This window comes from Pongo abelii, chromosome 2 (assembly GCF_028885655.2).
Source record: "Pongo abelii isolate AG06213 chromosome 2, NHGRI_mPonAbe1-v2.0_pri, whole genome shotgun sequence".
Taxonomy (NCBI): Eukaryota; Metazoa; Chordata; class Mammalia; order Primates; family Hominidae; genus Pongo; species Pongo abelii.
The window spans coordinates 73735371-73755818 of record NC_085928.1 but is presented as its reverse complement, the minus strand read 5'-3'; the positions used below and the strand labels follow the sequence as shown (position 1 = coordinate 73755818).

At 45.0% G+C, this 20448-nt stretch overlaps 1 pseudogene; it reads right to left on the bottom strand.

Moving 5' to 3' along the window:
* Positions 1 to 2796: 2796 nt before the first annotated feature.
* LOC100448390 (nucleolar transcription factor 1-like) lies at positions 2797 to 8727 on the bottom strand (annotated as a pseudogene).
* Between the last annotated feature and the right edge of the window lie 11721 nt (positions 8728 to 20448).

Sequence of the window (20448 nt, the reverse complement as noted above, 5' to 3'; positions counted from 1 at the left end):
TTGCTAAGATCCTTTCAGGACAGGATTCTATGGAATGAGTGACAGCACGTCAGTTGTCAGCAAGGACCAGCCACTTCCCCAGTTCCACGGCACAACCTAAACCACCTCTGGGGAGCAGAAACAATGAAGTGACTGAGCTTAAACCTGAAATGATCGAGAAAATCTAGAACAAAATTTTATTTTCTGCCAGGTGTAGTGGCTCACTGGAAGGCCAAGGCGGGTAGATCACTTGAGGTTAGGAGTTCAAGACCAGCCTGGTCAACATGGTGAAACCCATCTCTACTAAAAATACAAAAATTAGCCGGTCGTGGTGGTGGGTGCCTATAATTCCAGCTACTTGGGAGACTGAGGCAGAAGAATTGTTTCTTCTGCCTCAGGGAGAAGGAGGTTGCAGGGAGGTGGAGGTTGCAGTGAGCCGAGATTATGCCACTGCACTCCAGCCTGGGCAACAGAGAGACTCCATCTCAAAAAGAAAAAATATTTTCTGCTTTGTTCACACAGCAGAACAAGAGCTCAATCAGAGATTAAGTTGACCTATGGAAAAAAAGAAAGAAAGGCTCACTTATGGCAGAGTGCCATGGCTCATGCCTGTAACCCCAGCACTTTGGGAAGCTGAGGCGGGAGGATCCCTTGAGCCCAGGAGTTGGAGACCAGCATGGGCAACATAGAAGGCCCTTTCTCAAAAAAAAAAAAAAAAATTAAAATTAAAAATAAAAAGAAGAAAGACTCACTTGAGGCTTGTGGACTACTGTGGCTGTGAGGATTTATACTCACCATGCAGTTAGGGTTTTTAGGAATAATTATAATACGAGCTGAAACTTGCTCAACTCTGCTGTGTGCCAAGCACTACACTAAGTGCCTTCCATAAGGGATTCCATTTAATCCTCACTACAATCCTGGTTGGCAAGCACCATGACTCACATTTTATAGAGCAGGGAAATGAGGCTGACAGAAACAAAGCAATGGCTCAAGTTCACGTAGGTAGTGGATGAGGAGCTGATTTCACCTCCAAGATCGCCTTAGCCATACTTTCCTTTAAGTCTATCACTTTGAACATATTTTGCCTTCTACTGTAGTTAATTTTAACATGCTGTACTTTTAATGACTTTGTAATATTCATGGAGTGGAAGCATGTGTAACTTATCTTTTAAAAATGTTTATTGAGGTCTACTTTAATACCTTAAACATAAATATCAAGTATAATGTAATCACCCAAATCAAGATATTTAGAACATTCTAGCACCAAAGAATTTCCATCCCAGTAAAAATAGTGCCAAGAGGCCAGGCACAGTGGCTCATGCCTGTAATCCCAACACTTTGGGAGGCCAACGCCGGACACATTGCTTGAGATCAGGAGTTTGAGACCAGCCTCTTGGCAACATGGTGAAACTAACCCTATTTCTACCAAAAAATACAAAAATTACCTTGACGTGGTGGCATGTGACTGTGGTCCCAAGTACTTGAGAAGCTGAGATGGGAGGATTGCTTGAGCCCAGGAAGTCGAAGTTGCAGTGAGCCATGATTGTGCCACTGCACTCCAACCTGGGTGACAGAGCGAGACCCTGTCTCAGAAATAAAATAAAATAAGACTGGGTGCGGTGGCTCACACCTGTAGTCCCAGCACTTTGGGAGGCCAAGGCAGGTGGATCATGAGGTCAGGAGTGCAAGACCAGCCTGAGCAACATGGTGAAACCCCATCTCTACTAAAAATACAAAAACTAGCCAGGCGTGGTGACGTGCACCTGTAATCCCAGCTACTCAGGAGGCTGGGGCAGGAGAATCACTTGAACCCAGGAGGTGGAGGTAGCAGAAAGCCAAGACTGCGCCACTGCACTCCAGCGTGGGCAACAGGGCGAGACTGTGTCTCAAAAATAAATAAATAAATAAAAATTTAAAAAAGAAAAAAATGATATGTGTACATGCATATGTGAGTATAGATGTATGTGCATGTATGTGTAGACGAAAAGCTATATAATAGTTTATCTCTATAATAGCACTCATCACTGTGTTTCAGGAGTCTGTTTAATTGACTCCCCACCAAACAATGAGGCCCTTAGGAGCACAGTTGTTGCCTTATTCACCTGGTATATATATATATGTATATGTACTTATATATATATGTGTATGTATGTGTATATATATGTGTGTGTGTATATATATATATACTTGGTAGAAAATGTCTCATTGACAACTCAGAGCTTACAAAATATATACATACACCTATATAAAAAAAACTTCTGCCCTCTCCCCCATGAGTGGTTCTGGAGGGAGTAGCTGAGAGGGTCATCAGGACAGTGCCTATTTTCTCAAAGACACCTCCCTCCTCTCCCCACAGGTTCCCTGCTTCCAATTCTAATTCAGGGGTCTCAGTGGCAGGCCCCTTGGGGAAGAAAGGGGTCCTCCCCAAGCTTCCACCCCATCTTGCATTGGGCTGCAGGTGTGGAAGGGCTCGCTGAACTCTTTGTGGCAGCCCCACCCCCGTCCCCACTCCCCCATCCATTGTCCATGCTGGAACCGCAAGTGCGGAAGTGGGTAGGGTAGGCCCAGCTGGTCTGGGGCTGGCTCAGTCTGATGGTTGCACTCCCTGGAGGACCCCCAGGGCTAATGTCTCTGAGGTTGCAGAGTGCTGGCCTGGACTCCTCCAGCCTCCATCCCCATTTTGTTTAAAAAAGAAAGGAAGAAAGAAAGTGGGGGAGGCCAGAGGGAAAGGAATAGACATGGGGGAGAGACAAAGGTGGCCAGCTGGGGAGGGGAGCTCCTGGGCTCTCCCTGGCTGCCCCAGGGTGGGGCTGAGCCTCAGCTGGATTCAGGGTCTGAGGAGTCCCCTGAAGAGGAGGAGCTGGAGCTGCTGCCTATGGAGTCATCTTCATCCTCATCATACTCCTCATTCACATCCCCTTCCTTGCTGCTGGACTCAGAGGAGTTCCTGCCATCCTCAGAGGAGTCCCCATTCTCATAGCCAGGCATGGTGGCATGTGCCTGTAGTCCCAGCTACTTGGGAGGCTGAGGTGGGAGGATCACTTGAGCCTGGGAGTTGAGGCTGCAGCGAGCCATGATTGCACCACTGCACTCCAACCTGGGCGACAGAGAGAAACCCGGTCTCAAAACAAAAACAAAAACACATGTACACAAAACACCTTCTCATGAGTGTACCACAGCTGCTGGTTGGGGTGAGGGGTGGGCTTCTTGGAGATGTCTGACTTCTTGACATTCTTGATTAAGTTGGAATGATCCTTCCTGAAATGGGCCAGGTTTCACACTTTTTCTCCATCCTTGTCCTCATGGCCCTCGTTCTCTTTATCATCCTCCTAGGACTCTGACTTGGACTGCAGGATTGTTTGTCTGGACTCAGAGGAGTTCGAGTCCACAGCTTGGTCATGCTCTTACATTTATCAGAGATATACTCTTTCTAGGCTCTGCGGTCCTGGGGACAGAGACCCTTAACCCAGGCGTCCAGGTGCACCTTGTACACTTTCACTGCTCATTAGCCAACTTTTTGTAGTGCTCCTTCTGACTCCAGGAAATGGCTGCCAATTTCCATCCACCGTGAGCTCTGTCTGTGGCAGGTGTTTCAGCTCCCCATTGCATAGCAGTTCCTGGAAGAACTTCTGGTACTGGTTCACAAGGCTTCTTGCTTCCTCGCTGAAATTTCATCATCTTGGAAGAATCTGTAGCAGCTGGAAGTGCCCACATCTCACTCAGCTCTCTCTCATCGCTTTCGGTCTTTGGCTCCCTTCTCAATTCACATCAGGTTCTCCTTGTGATTTCAGGTCACCTCCATGGCTGTCGAGGCCTTCAGCCAGTCATTCTTGAAGCAGGCCAGGTAGTTGCTGATGACGCTCTGTTGCCAGATCTCCTGTACTCTCTTGGGTGACTTGGGCGGCTTGCCGAGTTCCTGGCACTCCCTGCCTGGCTTGCTCTTGGGCCTTGTACTTGGCCTTCTCAGACAAGTCACTCCACCTTGGGGCCAGCATGCAGGCCGGCTCGCTCTCCAAGAACCCAGGCTGCTCCTCCTGCAGCTGCCACTGCTTTTCCAGGGGGCAGATGAGCATGGCCCACTGGGGGACAGAGATCCTTAACCCAGGGGTCCAGGTGCACCTTATATGCTTTTGCTGCTCATTGGCCAGCTTTTGTAGTGCTCCTTCTGAGTCCAGGAGATTGCTGCCAATTTCCATCCACCGAGAAGCCGCGTGGGCTTCTCAGAGGCTTCCTTACCCTCTTCCTGGGCTGGCTTCTGAAGGGGTGGGTTGCCCCTCCACACCTGTGGGTGATTCTCGTTAGGTGGAATGAGAGACTTGGAAAAGAAAGAGACGCAGAGAGAAAGTATAGAGAAAGAAAAAGGGGGCCCAGGGGACCGGCGTTCAGCATACAGAGGATCCACACCAGAACTGGCCTCCGAGTTCCCTTAGTATTTATTGATCATTATCGGGCATGGCAGGATAATAGGATAATAGTGGAGAGAAGGTCAGAAGGTAAATGCGTGGACAAATGTCTCTGCATCATAAACAAGGTAAAGAAAAAAGTGCTGTGCTTTTGATGTGCATATACAAGAACATCTCAATGCCTTAAGGAGCAGTATTGCTGCCAGCATGTCCCACCTCCAGCCCTAAGGCGGTTTTCCCCATCTCAGTAGATGGAATATACAATTGGCTTTACACCGAGACATTCCATTGCCCAGGAAGAGCAGGAGACAGAAACCTTCCTCTTATCTCAACTGCAAAGAGGTGTTCCTTCCTCTTTTACTAATCCTCCTCAGCACAGACCCTTTACGGTGTCGGGCTGGGGGATGGTCAGGTCTTTCCCTTCCCACAAGGCCATATTTCAGACTATCACATGGGGAGAAACCTTGGACAATACCTGGCTTTCCTAGACAGAGGTCCCTGCAGCATTCCGCAGTGTTTTGTGTCTCTGGGTACTTGTGATTAGGGAATGGTGATGACTCTTAACAAGCATGCTGCCTTCAAGCATTTGTTTAACAAAGCACACCCTGCACAGCCCTTAATCCATTTAACCCTGAGCTGACACAGCACATGTTTCAGGGAGCACAGGGTTGGGGGTAGGGTTACAGATTAACAGCATCTCAAGGCAGAAGAATTTTTCTTAGTACAGAACAAAATGGAGTCTCCTATGTCTACTTCTTTCTACACAGACACAGTAACAATCTGATCTCTCTTTCTTTTCCCCACTGGCTTCTTGGAGGCCGGGCAGGTGGCGTGCTTCTTGTTGATGTTCAGCACCCTCTCCCCCCACAGGACCTGCTGCTGCTCCTCCTGGGGCAGTCTCCTGAGAAAAACGCAGCAGTTCCACCTCATAATCTTTTGTTTTCTGGTCGCACATAGGCGTCCTTCTCCTTCCAGGAGAGCAGCTTCCACTGCTGGCCTCAAGGCATATCATGCGCTCAGTGCTGGGCACATCCTTTATGTTGGCCATGAGCTCTGCACAGTACAGTGAGTAGCTGTTCCAAGGTGGCTTGGTGGGTCGCCCATCAAATTTGTCCTTGAGCTGGTGTTCAGCCTTGGCAAGGGTAGACTTGGTGGGGCCCTCCTCAATGATGTTCGGCTCAGGGTGCTCCTCGATATAGGTCTGCATGATCTCCTTGTACTACTTCCACTGCTCCTGGAGCCTCATGAATCCATTTCAGCCTTTTTTTTTTTTTTTTTTTTTTTTTTTTTGTCTGAGAGCTGAGACTACTACTTCCCCAGAAAGTTCTTCACCTCCTTTGTAGGGGCATCTGGCCACACTTTAAAATACACCTTCTTGGCCAGGCACAGTGGATCATGCCTGTAAGCTCAGCACTTTGGGAGGCCAAGGTGGGTGGGTTGCTTGAGCCCAGGATTCAAGACCAGCCTGAGCAACATAGTGAAATCCTATCTCTACACAAAATGTTTAAAAATCAGCTGGGTGTGGTGGTGTGTGCCTGTAGTCCCAGCTACTTGGGAGGCTGAGGTGGCAGGACCACTTGAGCCTGGGAGATTGAGGCTACAGTGAGCTGTGATTGCACCACCATACTGCAGCCTGGGTGACAGAATGAGACCTCGTCTCAAAACAAAACCCCAAAAACACACATACACTAAAGTCCTTCTTCCGATGGGTGTACCACAGCTGCTGGGTGGGGGAGTTGAGCTTCTTGGGGATGTCTGGCTTCTTGGCATTCTTCATTAAGTTGGGATGATCCTTCCTGAAATGAGCCAGGTTTCACTCAAACTCTGTTTCTCCCTTGGAAAGTCCTGAATATATTTCATTTTCATCTTCTCAGGCAGCTCCTTTTATTTCTTGGATAGAATCTTTGTGAAGTCCAGGTTACTTATCTCAGGGTGGAGTTTTGCACACTTGGCCTGCTTCTCCATGAAGAAGTGGAAATAAGGGATCAGGGACTTCTTTGGGAAGTCTGGGTGTTGTTTGAGTTTTTTGTGTTTAACCTTTTTAAGGATTTTTAACATGTTTCTGGCATTGAGGATCAATTCTGTCAAAGTGCACAACTTCCTCACCTTGTCAGAAATTTTCACACATTTAGGCCAGGCACAGTGGCTCATGCCTGTAATCCCAGTACTTTGGAAGGCCAAGGTGAGAGGATTGCTTAAGGCTGGGAGTTTGAGACCAGCCTGGCCAACACCCATTTCTGACCCCAACTCTACAAAAAAAAAATTTTTTTTAATTAGCCCAGTGTGATGACTCACACCTGTGGGCCTAGCTACTCAAGAAACTGAGGCAGGAAAATTGCATGAGTCCAGGAGTTTGAGGCTGCAGTCAGCTATGATCATATCAGTCCACTCCAGCCTGGGTGATAGAATGAGATCCTGTCTAGAAAACAAAACAAAGCCAAAAAGAAGAAGAAGGAGAAGGAGACGAAGGAGAAAAAAGAAATCTCTACCCATTGAACTTGTCGTGTCTCCAGAAATCTTTAAATGCTACTTTGTCCCCATATGTGATTAGGTGGTTTTGAACTTGTAACTGCTATTGGTTGGAAGGTTATTCTTTATGCATTCCAGCAAAGTCAGCATGTCTTCCTGGGACCAGTGGTCTTGGCCTTTGAAGGCGGCCATCTCCAGGTCAGTGGGGGATGGGCTTCTCTGTTCATCCTCCAGCTGTCCAGCCACCTCCTTGGTTGTGCTGGCAGCAACCCAGGGTCAAAGTCACTTTGCCTTTAGAAGACATGCCAGTCCCTGCTCAGACAGGCTGAGAGATGAGGGGCTTTCTATCCCTTGCCACCTCCCAAAGGGGAGGGAGGGACGCAGGTCCACACTCTCAGAGAGACCCAGCCAAGACCCTATTAGACTTAATGGATCTGTGGGTATGAGAGTGTGCCTCTCCTCTTTTTCCTAACTCTTACCCCAGCTCCTGCAGTCCAGCTCAACAGCATGTACCCTCCCCTTCCCACAGGAAAACTGCTCCCAGCTCCTGGTGTATAATACTCAGTGAATGTTTGTAGAATGAATGAATAAATCGCTCAATGTTTTTATGTGTTTATTGCCTTTTTTTTTTTTTAAGATGGAGTCTCCCTCTGTCACCCAGGCTGACTTGCAGTGGCGCCATCTCGTCTTACTGCAACCTCCGCCTCCGGGTTCATGTAATTCTCCTGACTTAGCCTCTCGAGTAGCTGGGACTATAGGCACCTACCACCATGCCTGGCTGTTTTTTTTTTTTTTTTTTTTTTTTTTGTATTTTTAGAAGAGATGGGGTTTCACCATCTTGCCCAGGATGGTCTTGAACTCCTGACTTCAAGTGACCTGCCCACATTGGCCTCCCATAGTGCTGGGATTACAGGCATGAGCCACCAGGCCTGACCTATTGTCTATTTTTATATCTTTTACGAAATGTTACTTCTGCCCTTTAAAAATTGGATTAGTTGTCTTTTTATTATTGAATTACTTATATATCCTAGATGTAAGTCCTTAGTCACGGGTATGTTTTGCAAATATTTTCTCCCAGTCTGTAGCTTGCCTCTGAATTTTCTTTTCTTTTCTTTTTTTTTTCTTTTTTTTTTGAGACAGAGTCTCTCTCTGTTGCCCAGGCTGGAGTACAAGGGCTCAATCTTGGCTCACTGCAACCTCCACCTCCTGAGTTCAAGCAATTTTTGTGCCTCAGCCTCACCAGTAGCTGGGACCACAGGCATGTGCCACCACACCTGGCTAACTTTTGTATTTTTTGAAGAGACAGGATTTCACCATGTTGGCTAGGCTGGTTTTGAACTCCTGGCTCAAGTGATCCACTTGCCTCGGTCTTCCAAAGTGCTGGGATTACAGGCGAGAGCCACCGCGCCCAGCCACCTGTGCATTTTCTTAATTGGCTTTTGATGAGCAGAAGTTTTTAGTTTAAAGAAATTTCAATTTATCAAATGTTTCTTTTGTGATTTTGCCTTCTGAAACATAGAAACTCTTGCTTACTCTTGAGTCCTGAAGATATTCTTCTATATTTGCCTCCAAAAGCTTTATGATTTTACCTTTTATTTACTAAAGGCAATGTTAGAGGTACACTGATAAATATTTTTATATTTATTTATTATTTATTTTTGAGGTTTTTTTGAGACAGAGTCTCACTCTGTTACCCAAGCTGGAGTGCTGTGGTGTGATCACAGCTCACTGTCTCTACAAAAAACATTTTTTTAAAGACATGCAAAATAAAAGAAATTATTTGTCTATCAATGAATCTGCTCTGTTTATCAGTGCAGATTATTGAGGGAAACTTTTATGAATGACTCAGTTTTACTCACCTCCTATTATACCCCATCAAAGCTGATAAGGAAACTGGAAAGGTAAGATCATTTGAATTAAAACATTTTTTTAAAATTTTTATTTACTTTTTATATATGTTTTAAGGCTAGTCAAGCAGAGCAATGGGAATGGAGAAGGAACAAAGATATCTGTAACTGGTTGTGATAGATTAGTTGTAAACACCATTGCACTCAGATCAGCCTTGAATTTATTTGGACCAGTGATCTCCAATCAGTAAAAAATGTTGAGTGCGTGCTCCTCATATATGCATATTCACTTATCTAGAAATTATATATGGACTACTCCACTCATTGTGAACTTTAAGAATATATGGAATTTATTTTCATTGCTTTTTGTTTGTTTGTTTGTTTTTTGAGATAGGGTTCCTGTTGCCCAGGCTGGAGTGCAATGGCATGATCACAGCTCCCTGCAGCCTTCAACTCCTGGGTTCAGGTGATTTCCCCACCTCAGCCTCCCAAGTAGCTGGGGCTATAGGCACAAGCTGCCATGCCTGGCTAATTTTTGTATTTTTTGCAGAGACAGGACTTCGCCACATTGCCCAGGCTGGTCTCAAACTCTTGGGCTCAAGTGAGCCTCCCACCTCAGCCTCCCAAAGCACTGGGATTATAGGCTTGAGCCACCACGCCTGACCTGGAATTTATTTTTTTAAATGGAATTTTAAAAGAATAAAATAAAGATAAAAATATTTAAAACTTATTTTAATTTATTGTTAAGGCTACAAAAGTTATTTCTTCTTCTCTGTAGCTTGTGTGGAATTCATCCTTTGAGTAAGAGAAGACTGAGCTTTGTGATTTTCTTGTTGTCATCTTGTGCTTATTTATCTTCAATCAGCAGCTTTGCTGTGGGAATCTTCAGAGGTTCATTTTTCTTTATATGAAAGTTAATTTCATTAAAATTGAAGAATAGAATCTGTAAATCCACATACATGGGAACACAGTAAAGTATGACCAAAGCAGATATCTAGCTGAGTTACCCCCAAAGTGAAGCCCACTGTAAAGTCTTCTTTGCAGATAGTTCATTTGGGAATATGGTCACAAGGAATAAAAATGCAGGTCAGGGGAGTGAAACAGAGAAGCAGGGAAAACCCATACAAGAACCTGTTCCCAAGTTGCCCCTCCATGACCCCAGCTAAGGGGGATTGGTGCTCCATCTCACTGGGATATTTTGGGGAGCCTCACAGGGTTCATTTCGGAAAATGTGTCTGTAGGACACAAAAGAAGCATTTATCCATCAGCTCCTGCGTCCCATTGGTCAAGAATAGCTTCAAGGGCATAAACACTCCTGCTCTTCTGGTTTACTCAAAGGGGATTCCCAAGTCCCAGAGCAGAAGAGTGAGATGTACAGTGAGGCCCATGTTAGTGCCAGTGTGATACTGGTCCCACAGCAGTAGCCGGAGCTGACACTTAGTGGGCCAAGAAAATCTTGAAGAGGTGTTCAAGAAGTGTCCGACACAGCAGATGAACAATAGCAGCAACAACAACAACAAAAAGATTGCATTTTCAATTCCTTAAGCATTGTGGAACTCTCTCTGAGTACCTCCTATATGACACATGCTATATGGTCATTTGCGTAGTGAGCAAGGGGAAAGCTTTGTTTATTTGTTATTTTCCATTTTTTTCTTTTTTTAACTTCTTTTTACTAAATATAAATAAAAGTTAGAATGACTTATTGCCTTATTCCAGTGGAAATTCTTCCATACCCATTGGGGGTTTAGACTACCAAGAAAAATATAATAGAGGAAGTAAGTTGCTTCTGTTGAAAAAAAAATTTAAGCGGTGCAATCCAAAGCCAAAACCATTAAGATTTTCTAGTGCTTGTTAATAATGTTTTAAAGCCCAATATTTGGAATGATTTATGTCTTTGCATTACCTTATTAGTATGGATGATGGGGTATTGGCAGAATAGAATCTAAACATTTATCATATACAGGAAATAATAGCTGCTATTCAAAAATGTGTGTAAAAGGCAAAACAATCTAGATCTTGTAAGTCTGGGCATCAAGCCAGACCATCAGAGGGCAATTTTCTTGGATTGTTTTGGTCCCTGAAGGAGCCCTTTTATTAAATTATGATTTGGCATGATCCTCATGGCTTGCATTGAAGGAACCAATAAGAAACAGCTGAAGCTAACTCGCTGTTACATTTTCTTTAGGGATGTTTTTGGAGCTATATACATTACATTAGCCAATACCCCTTGACTTTCTCCTGAGGACTGGTACACTGATATATAATTAGTTAAAATATATTTTAATCTTATATTCAATAGGCAAAGTTACTCTTTTTTTTTTTTTGAGACGGAGTCTCGCTCTGTCACCCAGGCTGGAGTGCAGTGGCATCATCATGCTCACTACAAACTCCGCCTCCTGGGTTCCAGCGATTCTCCTGCCTCAGCCTCCTGCGTAGCTGGGATTAGAGGTGCCCACCACCATGCCTGGCTAATTTTTGTATTTTTAGTAGAGATGGAGTTTCACCATGTTGGCCGGGCTGGCCTCGAACTCCTGACCTCAGGTGATCCGCCCACCTTGGCCTCCCAAAGTGCTGGGATTACAGGCATGAGCCACGGCGCCCAGTCAGTTACTCTTGAAAATAATTGTGTTTTCCATTTTCCTTTGTCCACCAGGAAGTTTAGTGTTTAGCTCGCCGCTACTTTTAATAAATGTGGAAGACTGAAGAGCATGCGTTTTAGTGTACTAATACTTTATTGGCTTTATCTTATTATTGGATCCTTATTTTTCCTACTCCATTATATTTTTAAGTAAGAAAGAAAATCTGATGAAATTGTATGCATTCTTTAAAAGCAGCCTCAAGTCTGTTTTGTAGTTAAACTAGGCATAATTAAAAAAATAAAAATACCATTTTGATGTCCTGAAATCCATATGAATAACATAAATCTGAGTGGTTATGACATATTTTAGAAATTTAAAATCACTGGAAAATCTAAAGCCACTAACATTTACATACAGTGATATTTTCTCTTTACTCTCAAACTTTTTTTTACATGTTGGAGCCAATTAAATAGCATTCCTTGATTCCCTTCCCAGTTCAAAACAATTGGTAAATAAGATATGGGAGACAAACAAATGGAGATGAAAATGTCATCTCTGTCACTGATAAAAGGGACTGGAAACATGACTTCAGAACTGTGATCCAAAGGGCTTGGTAACACTCCACTGCCATTAATAGATTTTCCCACCAGGGTCTGGTATAGATCGATTTCAGGTCTTCCCAACAGGGCAGAGCCTACCTGGGCAGCTGACCATCCAGCAAAGAGCAGGCCCTAGTTCACCCTCTCTTTGGGTTGCCAGATTCCAAAGAACACATCCCAGTAGGGGCTGAGCTGCACTGCTCATTCCTTCTCCCAAAGACACCAGTTAGAGAAGTTAGTCCTTTTCTGGGGTTGGGAGGAAAGAAGATCTGAGGCAGGAATGACAGCCGAGTGGGGTGTTTAATGGTTGTTGTTAGTATGGTGGGCAGGACAGGTCTTGGTTGGACTGTTGTATGCATTGTAAACTCTTCAGTATCCCTGAATGGTGGGCCTGTCACTTAACAACCAAAATCGCCTCCACGTATTTCCAAATGTACCTCAGTGCCCCAACAGGGTTGAGAACTTTGCTTTAGAGGAAGTTTCCTCATAGGAACAGGAGGTCTACGTCATATATGGGAAATGAGGGGGAAGAGGGTGACAGAGATGAAAGTTCCTTGCTAACAGTAACGTCTTTATTATTAACTTTCTGTGAGCTGTACATTTTTAAACGAATTCCTTAGAACGAGAGTGATGTAGCGGGGCACAGTGGCTCACATCTGTAATCCCTGCACTTTGGGAGGCCGAGGTGGGCGGATCACTTGAGGCCAGGTGGTCAAGACTAGTCTGGCCAACATAGGGAAACCCCATCTCTTCAAAAAATAAAAAAATAATAATAATTAGCTGGACATAGTGGCACACGCCTGTAGTCCCAGCTACTCAGGAGGCTGAGGCATGAGAAGTGCTCTAACCCAGGAGGTGGAGGTTGCTGTGAGCCGAGATTGTGCCATTGCACTCTAGCTTGGGTAACAAAGCCGAGTCTGTCTCAAAAAAAAAAAAAAAAAAAGAGTCACATAAGGTGGCCTCATTCTGGTCCTGCCTTGCATCCCCAACAAGAAAGGTCAGGGTGGCATGTAAGGAAGACAGTCAGCCACCAGATTCATTTCAGTGGCTTCTACCGGTTAGGATAGGTATTCCTTTACATGTGATCTCAGGGACTATCACATGGGAGCTGCAGTCGTTTGAACCCTGACAAAGTTCACAACAACTAAAGTGGAGGAAAAGGGCACACATAGAAAATGTCAAGGGGATGCTTGAAGGGCAGGGGGTGAGGCTGCCTCTAGACAAAAAATAAAGATAATATCTGCCCCATGTGTTCACAATTTTAGCCATACAGAGGGACTAAAAGGTTAACATTTCCAACTGCCATTTTCACTCTGAATCCATCACTCCTAGAGATCAAACAATCACTAGGAGGCAATGGGACTGCAAGGCTGGGGAAATGTACCATGCTACCTCTAATTCCCTTATATCCTTGAGATAACCTTGAGGTATCTCCAATCTTAAAAGGAATATCTGGCCACGTTTGCTGTGGATGACTTAAGGAAAACAGATTAACAGAGTGAAATATAACAACCAAAGTTATGGTTTATAATTGACTTAGGGCTTTGGAGAGGGCAACACATCTGTCATTACTTTGCAAACACAAAGTGACTTACAAATAGAGCTGAAATCCCTGCTAATCACCTGCTGTTTATTTCCCTCTGACGATCTGCATTAGATCCACCTGTTGAAGGGAGCTGTCGTTTAAAACCTGTGTTCCACTGGATACCTAACTAACTAGAATCTCTAGGGGTGAATCCCTGAAACTTTTCATTCTAATAGTTCCCTCAGGTGACCTGTGTGCACGTTGAAGACTGAGAGCCACTGTAATACAGGTAACTTTCTTAAAAGGGTGTACTCTGTGTGTATAGGACATAGGCATACCCTGTGCCTGAAGGACTTTAGAACAGCCATTCTTAAAAGGAGTGGAGTCTATGCCATTACCTAGAAAGCTAGAGTGGGATCAGGCTTTTATATCCAAGAACTTAAAGGACATGCTGGCAAGTGCTGTCATTTCCATCAGGGGACAGATTCCTACTGAGCCCACACAGGGGCAGTCCCTTTAAGGAGGGATTGGCCTCATGGGAGGATGTCTGCAGAGATGTCTGTGAAGGCTGGGTTCAAAGTTTATAGAGTGGGCTGGGTGCGGTGGCTCACGCCTATAATCCCAGCACTTTGGGAAACTGAGGCAAGAAGATCACTTGGGCCAGGAGTTCAAGAGAAGCCTGGGCAACATAGCAAGATTTTGTCTCTAAAACAATTAAAAATTGGCTGGGCGCAGTGGCTCACGCCTGTAATCCCAGCACTTTGGGAGGCCGAGGCGGGCGGATCATGAGGTCAGGAGTTTGAGACCAGCCTGGCCAACATAGTGAAACCCCGTCTCTACTAAAAATACAAAAATTAGTCAGGTGTGGTGGCATGTAAAAATACAAAAATTAGTTAGGTGTAGTCCCAGTTACACTGGAGGCTAAGGCGGGAAAATCGCTTGAACCCAGGAGGTGGAGGTTGCAGTGAGCTGAGACCACACCATTGCACTCCAGCCTAGGTGACAGAGTGAGACTCCGTCTCAAAAAAAAAAAAAATTAAAAATTAAAAAATTCACCGAGTGTGGTAGCCCTTGTCTGTAGTCCTAGCTACTCAGGAGGCTGAGACAGGGGAGGATTGCTTAAGCCCGGGAATTTGAGGCTGCAGGGAGGTATGATTATGCCCCTGCACTCTGGCCTGGGTGACAGAGTGAGACCCTGTCTCTAAAAAAAGATTGTGGCGTATAGTGAAGAGCTCTTTGGGTCCAGATTGCCATGAAAGGAAAGGAACAGACATGATCCCCCTTTGTTTCGAAGGGCCTACTGTCTAGAGCAGGGAATTGGGCAAGCAAGCACCCACTCCCACAGCCAGCAGCCCCACTTCATAGGCAAGCTGTGGCAGGGCTAGTATTTACCCATACACAAAGGTGTGGCTATATGGTTAGTCAACATACTTAAATACTTTTGTAATGGTTAAAAACTTTTGTAATGGTTGGTCAATAACCATTGCCTCAATCCTTTCTTTCTTGAGTGGCCCCTCTATCCTGGCTACTCACGTGTTTCCCTCCTCCCTATATCCTATGATCCAGTGATGAAAGGTTAATGTCAGGCACAGTGGAGGTACCAGGACCCCACACCAGCACTATGGCTGGCTTGTCTTCTGATTGGTTGGCACCTGTGGTATACTGATGGTTAAATATTTTGGATCACACCTGTAATGAGTGGGTGACTAATTTCTGGCAATGACACTGAGTAGAAGTTTGGAACATTAGAGCCCTAGTAAACCCTGGACTGGGGGGCCACCACTCTTCCTGGCGGAAGCCTAGCAGACATTCTTCCTGGATTCTGAGGTCCCCTCAGGATTCCTGACATACCTAGGTAGGGAGAACGTCCTGAGAGACAAATAAGACTCCCTTCTAATCCTAATATGTGGGGCTGTGAGCTGGTTCTAATTCAATAACAAAGACATAAAATTTCTACTAGCCCAGGGATCATGAGGCAATTCATACTGGTTAAATCAGCATAAGGAATTATTATTTTTATTAAATTACTGTGTATGCCACAGAAAAGTTGTGTTGCTGAAAACAGGTCATCAAGAACTGTTGTTTTCCTGGCCATTTGAACTTCAGACCACTAGGGTAGAAACTCTAAGGATTTTTTTTTATTTTTGTTTTTTTTCCGTTTTGTTCTCTGATATCACAAGCCTCTAGAACACTACCTGGCACGTAGTAGGTGCTCAATAAATGTTAGTTAAACAAAACTACAATTTCAAAGGATTCCAAGTTTGTTGTTTAATTTTAGCAGAAGCTAGAAGAAATTAGCAGGATATATTGAATTTGGCCAGGTGTGGTGGCTCAGACCTATAATCCCAACACTTTGGAAGTCTGAGTTGGGTGGATTGCTTGAGCTCAGGAGTTCGAGACCAGCCTGGGGAACATGGCAAAACCCCTTCTCTACCAAAAAAAAAAAAATTATCTGGGCGTGGTGGCACATGCCTATAGTCCCAGCCACAGGAGTATCGCTTGAGCCCAGGAGGCAGAAATTGCAGTGAAGTGAGATGGCACCACTGTACTCCAGCATGGGCAACAGAGCAAGACCTTGTCTCAAAAAAAAAAAAAAAAAAAGTCAAATTTATTTTCTACTTAGAAGCATCCAGAATCCCTGCCTCTTGTAACGATAGAAACCTCTGTTGGAGCTTAAAAATTAGCGGTTTCAATTAGCCGGGCGTGGTGACGCATGCCTGTAATCCCAGCTACTCTGGAGGCTGAGGCAGGAGAATCGCTTGAACCCAGGAGGTGGAGGTTGCAGTGAGCCGAGATCATGCTATTGCACTCCAGCTGGGGCAAAAAGAGTGAAACTCTGTCTCAAAAAAAAAAAAAAAAATTAGTGGTTTCAATTTGCAACCTCTGCTATTGGAACGAACTGCAATTTACTAATTTATTAGGCAGCAGTACTCTAGAGATTTAACAAAAAATTAGCATGTCCGTTATTATTCCAGATTGGCAACTGAGCTCTGTGAGAGAGCTTCTCATTAAAGGCTCACTAAAATGATAGGCTCTGAGCACACCTCATCTAGAGCCAGGAAATGATCTCAAGGGATATAGATGGGGCAAAGGCCTTCAGACTTGATCTTCTGTTGTCAGATTTCTTCTCGGGATTTCACTTGTTTTTGCACTTTCTGTTTGCTTTTCTAAGCCTCATTAGACAGTTCCTTAAACATTCATTCCCAGCTGTCTATTTTTTCTCTTTTCTCTTTGAGCCCACAGTAACCAAACTCTCGAAGTAACACATCCAGAGAGAGCTGGCAGGTGGTTTGAAACCAGTGGATTTTAGTTGCATTAGGACAACCACATTAAATTAAAACAAACAAAAAGCATATCTTTCAGTGGTGATTCACCTGCACGTTAACTAGTAAATGCTAATTGTAATGTTAATAGTTGTAATTTCTTGAGCACCTGCTATGTGCCAGCCTGGTACTTCACATACATAGATTAACTTTCACATTGATAGTAACAGGGAAACTGCAGGGAGACTGAAGTTTATAGAGATCATCTTGCTCAGTGGAGTGAAACACAATCATAAATTGTTACATAAAGGTGCCTACATTATATTCAGTGCAAAATGGCAAGTTTCACAACAGTACATTATAGTTAACTTCATTTTAGAAAATCTCATTAATTTGAAGTATATATAAACACATATAGATGTATTCACATAATATATTTTTGTATATGAGAAAAATGTATGAAAGGAAATACCACCTCAGGAATTTACCCACTTGCTCTAAGCCTTGGGTTTTACATCTGTAGAGCAGGAGTATTAAAAGTATCCACCACAGGCCGAGAGTGGTGGCTCACGCCTGTAATTCCAGCACTTTGGGAGGTCGAGGTGGGCGGATCACGAGGTCAGGAGTTTGAGACCAGCCTGTCCAATGTGGTGAAACCCTGTCTTTATTTAAAAAATGCAAAAATTAGCCGGGTGTGGTGGTGTGCACCTATAGTCCCAGCTACTCAGGAGGCTGAGGCAGGAGAATTGCTTGAACTCAGGGGGCGGAGGTTGCAATAAGCCAAGATCATGCCACTGCACTCCAGCCTGGGCGACAGAGTGAAGCTCCGTCTCGGGGGGAAAAAATGTATCTACCACAAAGAAAGGATAAAAGCACAGTTCCTGACACAAAAATGAGTACTTGATCCATTTTTTGCTATTATTGTCATTATTTATATGAAGAGAAATTCATTAAATTGTCAACAGTGATTACCTCTGGGGAGTGATGCTAGAGGGTAAGGGAGGGAATGACAATTTGTGTTGTCTACATTATACACATCTGGGCTCTTCCATGCATTTACAACAATCAGACACCACTTCTATTACATGTTATAAAAGGCGTTTTATTTAAAAATACTTCTTGAGGCCAAGGGTGGTGATTCACACCTGTAATTCCAGCACTTTGGGAGGCTGAGGCGGGAAGATCGCTTGAGCCCAGGAGTTCAAGACCAGCCTGGGGAACATAGCAAGATCATGTCTGTATTTAAAAATAAAAATAAAAATCTCTTTTGAGGCTGGGCATGGTGGCTCATGCATGTAATTCCAGTACTTTGGGAGGCTGAGGCAGGAGGATTGCTTGAGCTCAGGAGTTCATGACCAGTCTGGGCAACATAGATGACCCTGTCCCTACTAAAAATTTAAAAAGTAAAAATAAAAACCCTTTCATGGGAGGTCAGGAGTTCAAGACCAGCCTGACCAACATAGTGAAACCCCATCTGTACTAAAAATACAAAATTAGCTGAGCGTGGTGGTGCATGACTGTAATCCCAGCTACTTGGGAGGCTGAGGCAGGAGAATCGCATGAACCCAGGAGGCGGAGGTTGCAGAGAGCCAAGATGGTGCCACTGCACTCCAGCCTGGGCAACAAGAGTGAGAGGGAAACTCCATCTCAAAAAAACAAAACAAAGCAAAACACCCTCTCGTATCAAAATTTATTTCCCCAAATGCCTTTATTTTCTCCTACAAGCAACCATTAAAATAATAATGAACTCCTAAAAAAAAAATCTGAAAGATCTATTCCAGTGTTTGTATTCCATAGCTTATTTTTGGCCCCAGAGCAGCGTGAAGAACCCGATGTTATCAACAGCGTTTTATTTGGACGCTCTGAATCCGTTTTCCACTAGCACATCGGCAGAGCAGACCGCCTGCCTCGGCCTTGTCAACGCCAAGGGTATTTTGGACGGATGTGTCTATCCTGAAAGCTTCCAGCCTGGCTTTGAACTTGACTTGGCAACGGATGAAAACCTCCGCGAGCATCCCCAGACAACCCCGCTGCGCGTCAGAGCGCTGCTCCCGCGTCCTCCTGCCAGCAGAAGCCCTTGCAGTGCGCCCCGCGGCCACCAGCTGGAACCAAAAGGCGGCGCGCAGGCGCGGAGCCCAAGGGGAGCCCAGGCTGGGGCGCGTGTCAGCTCCGCCTGACCTGCCACCTTCCCTAGGCAGCGGGGGGCGGGGGGGGGGGGTGGTGCGAGGAGTCACAGGCGACCCTTCCGAAGCTGGGCTGGAGTTCATTTACAGCTCGCTTTTCTAGGCCTCTTTATTCCATTATCAAAGATTGCTTTAGGGGGTTCATAAAATCAAACTGAAGCGTTGTCAAAGGAGAGGAGTCCAAATGTCTCAGACTGGAAACCAGCCATTCTTCCATTCATTGGGAGACATTTACAGGCCCCCTGCCAAGGGTCAGTCCTGGGACACTGGGGATGCCGCGTTGAGTAAGACAATCCCTACCTTCACACGGCCTCCTTTTAGTTAATAATGATACAGTAAGGGAGGGTTGGAATGGAAGCATTTTGTTCTGCTTTTGGCTGAAGCACAGAGACAGATGTCACATGTCAGCGAGATGTGTGAGATCCTCATGCAGGGCTTGCAAAAGGGTTGGCTTTGACATGCTGAGCCCTTCGCCCGCACTGACGGTATGAAAAGGGTCGAAAGAGGAACATTACAGGAAAAGACAGTATTTGGAAGGAGTTGATGATGAATTGATCCTTTCTCCACCTTCCCCCCAACAGTGAGAAGGGTGGGGGGTGGGGAGGGGGGTGCCAGCCTGTCATTTTAAACCTAGAATAAAGGGCTATAAAGGAATCACTCACAGGGGCTGGGGACACAGTGGACTCCTGTCTGAGTAATCTAAAAGTTGCAGGCCAAACACAGTCGCTGCAATCCCAGCACTTTGAGAGACTGAGGCTGGAGAATTGCTTGAGGCCAGGAGTTGGAGACCAGCCTGCACAACACAGTGAGACCTTGTCTCTACAAAAAAATTTTAAAAAATAAAATTAGCCAGGCATGGTGGCACGCGCCTGTAGTCCTAGCTACTCTAGAGGCTGAGGCAAGAAGACTGCTTAAGCCCAAGAGCTCAGTCACTGTAGGTGTACAGTGAGCTACAATCATGCCACTGAAAGAGTTAAACTGTCTCTAAAAAAATAAAAAGACAAAATAAAATGTGTGGTACCAGGGCTGGCTAACTGTTCCGACTAACGAACAAAGAGACATTGCCATATTGGGGTCATCCTGTCCCCATGGTTTGTGGGGGAAGTGTTCCTTGTCCCAGGGGACCATATGTGGATGGCCTGCCAAAGAGAACTGAGGTGGAGCTGCCTTAGATCTTTTCCATGGAGACCTTCTGGTGGGGTGAGGTGAAGTCAGCAGAAATAAGATAAACTAGATACTCTGGGTTCTAAAGGAAATTCTTAAGCCACCAGCTGGAATAGAGAGACATTTGCCTGAATTCAGTGAATTACAGGTGAGATCTTTCCAATGCCGCATGAAAAAAAGAGCCAGCCATAAACATCTGCCAAGCCCAGCAAGTGCCAGCATCTATCATGGCAATGTTGGTCAACTCAACACTTTCCTGGTCCCCCTAACTACTCTCTAGCCTATACCCCACTCTCTACCTCCACTAGATCTGATGCTTCATGGGCAGGGTGACCATATGCCCCAGTTTGCCCAGGACACTTTTTTTTTTTTTGAGACGGAGTCTTGTTCTGTCACCCAGGCTGGAGTGCAGTGGCGTGATATTGGCTCACTGCAAC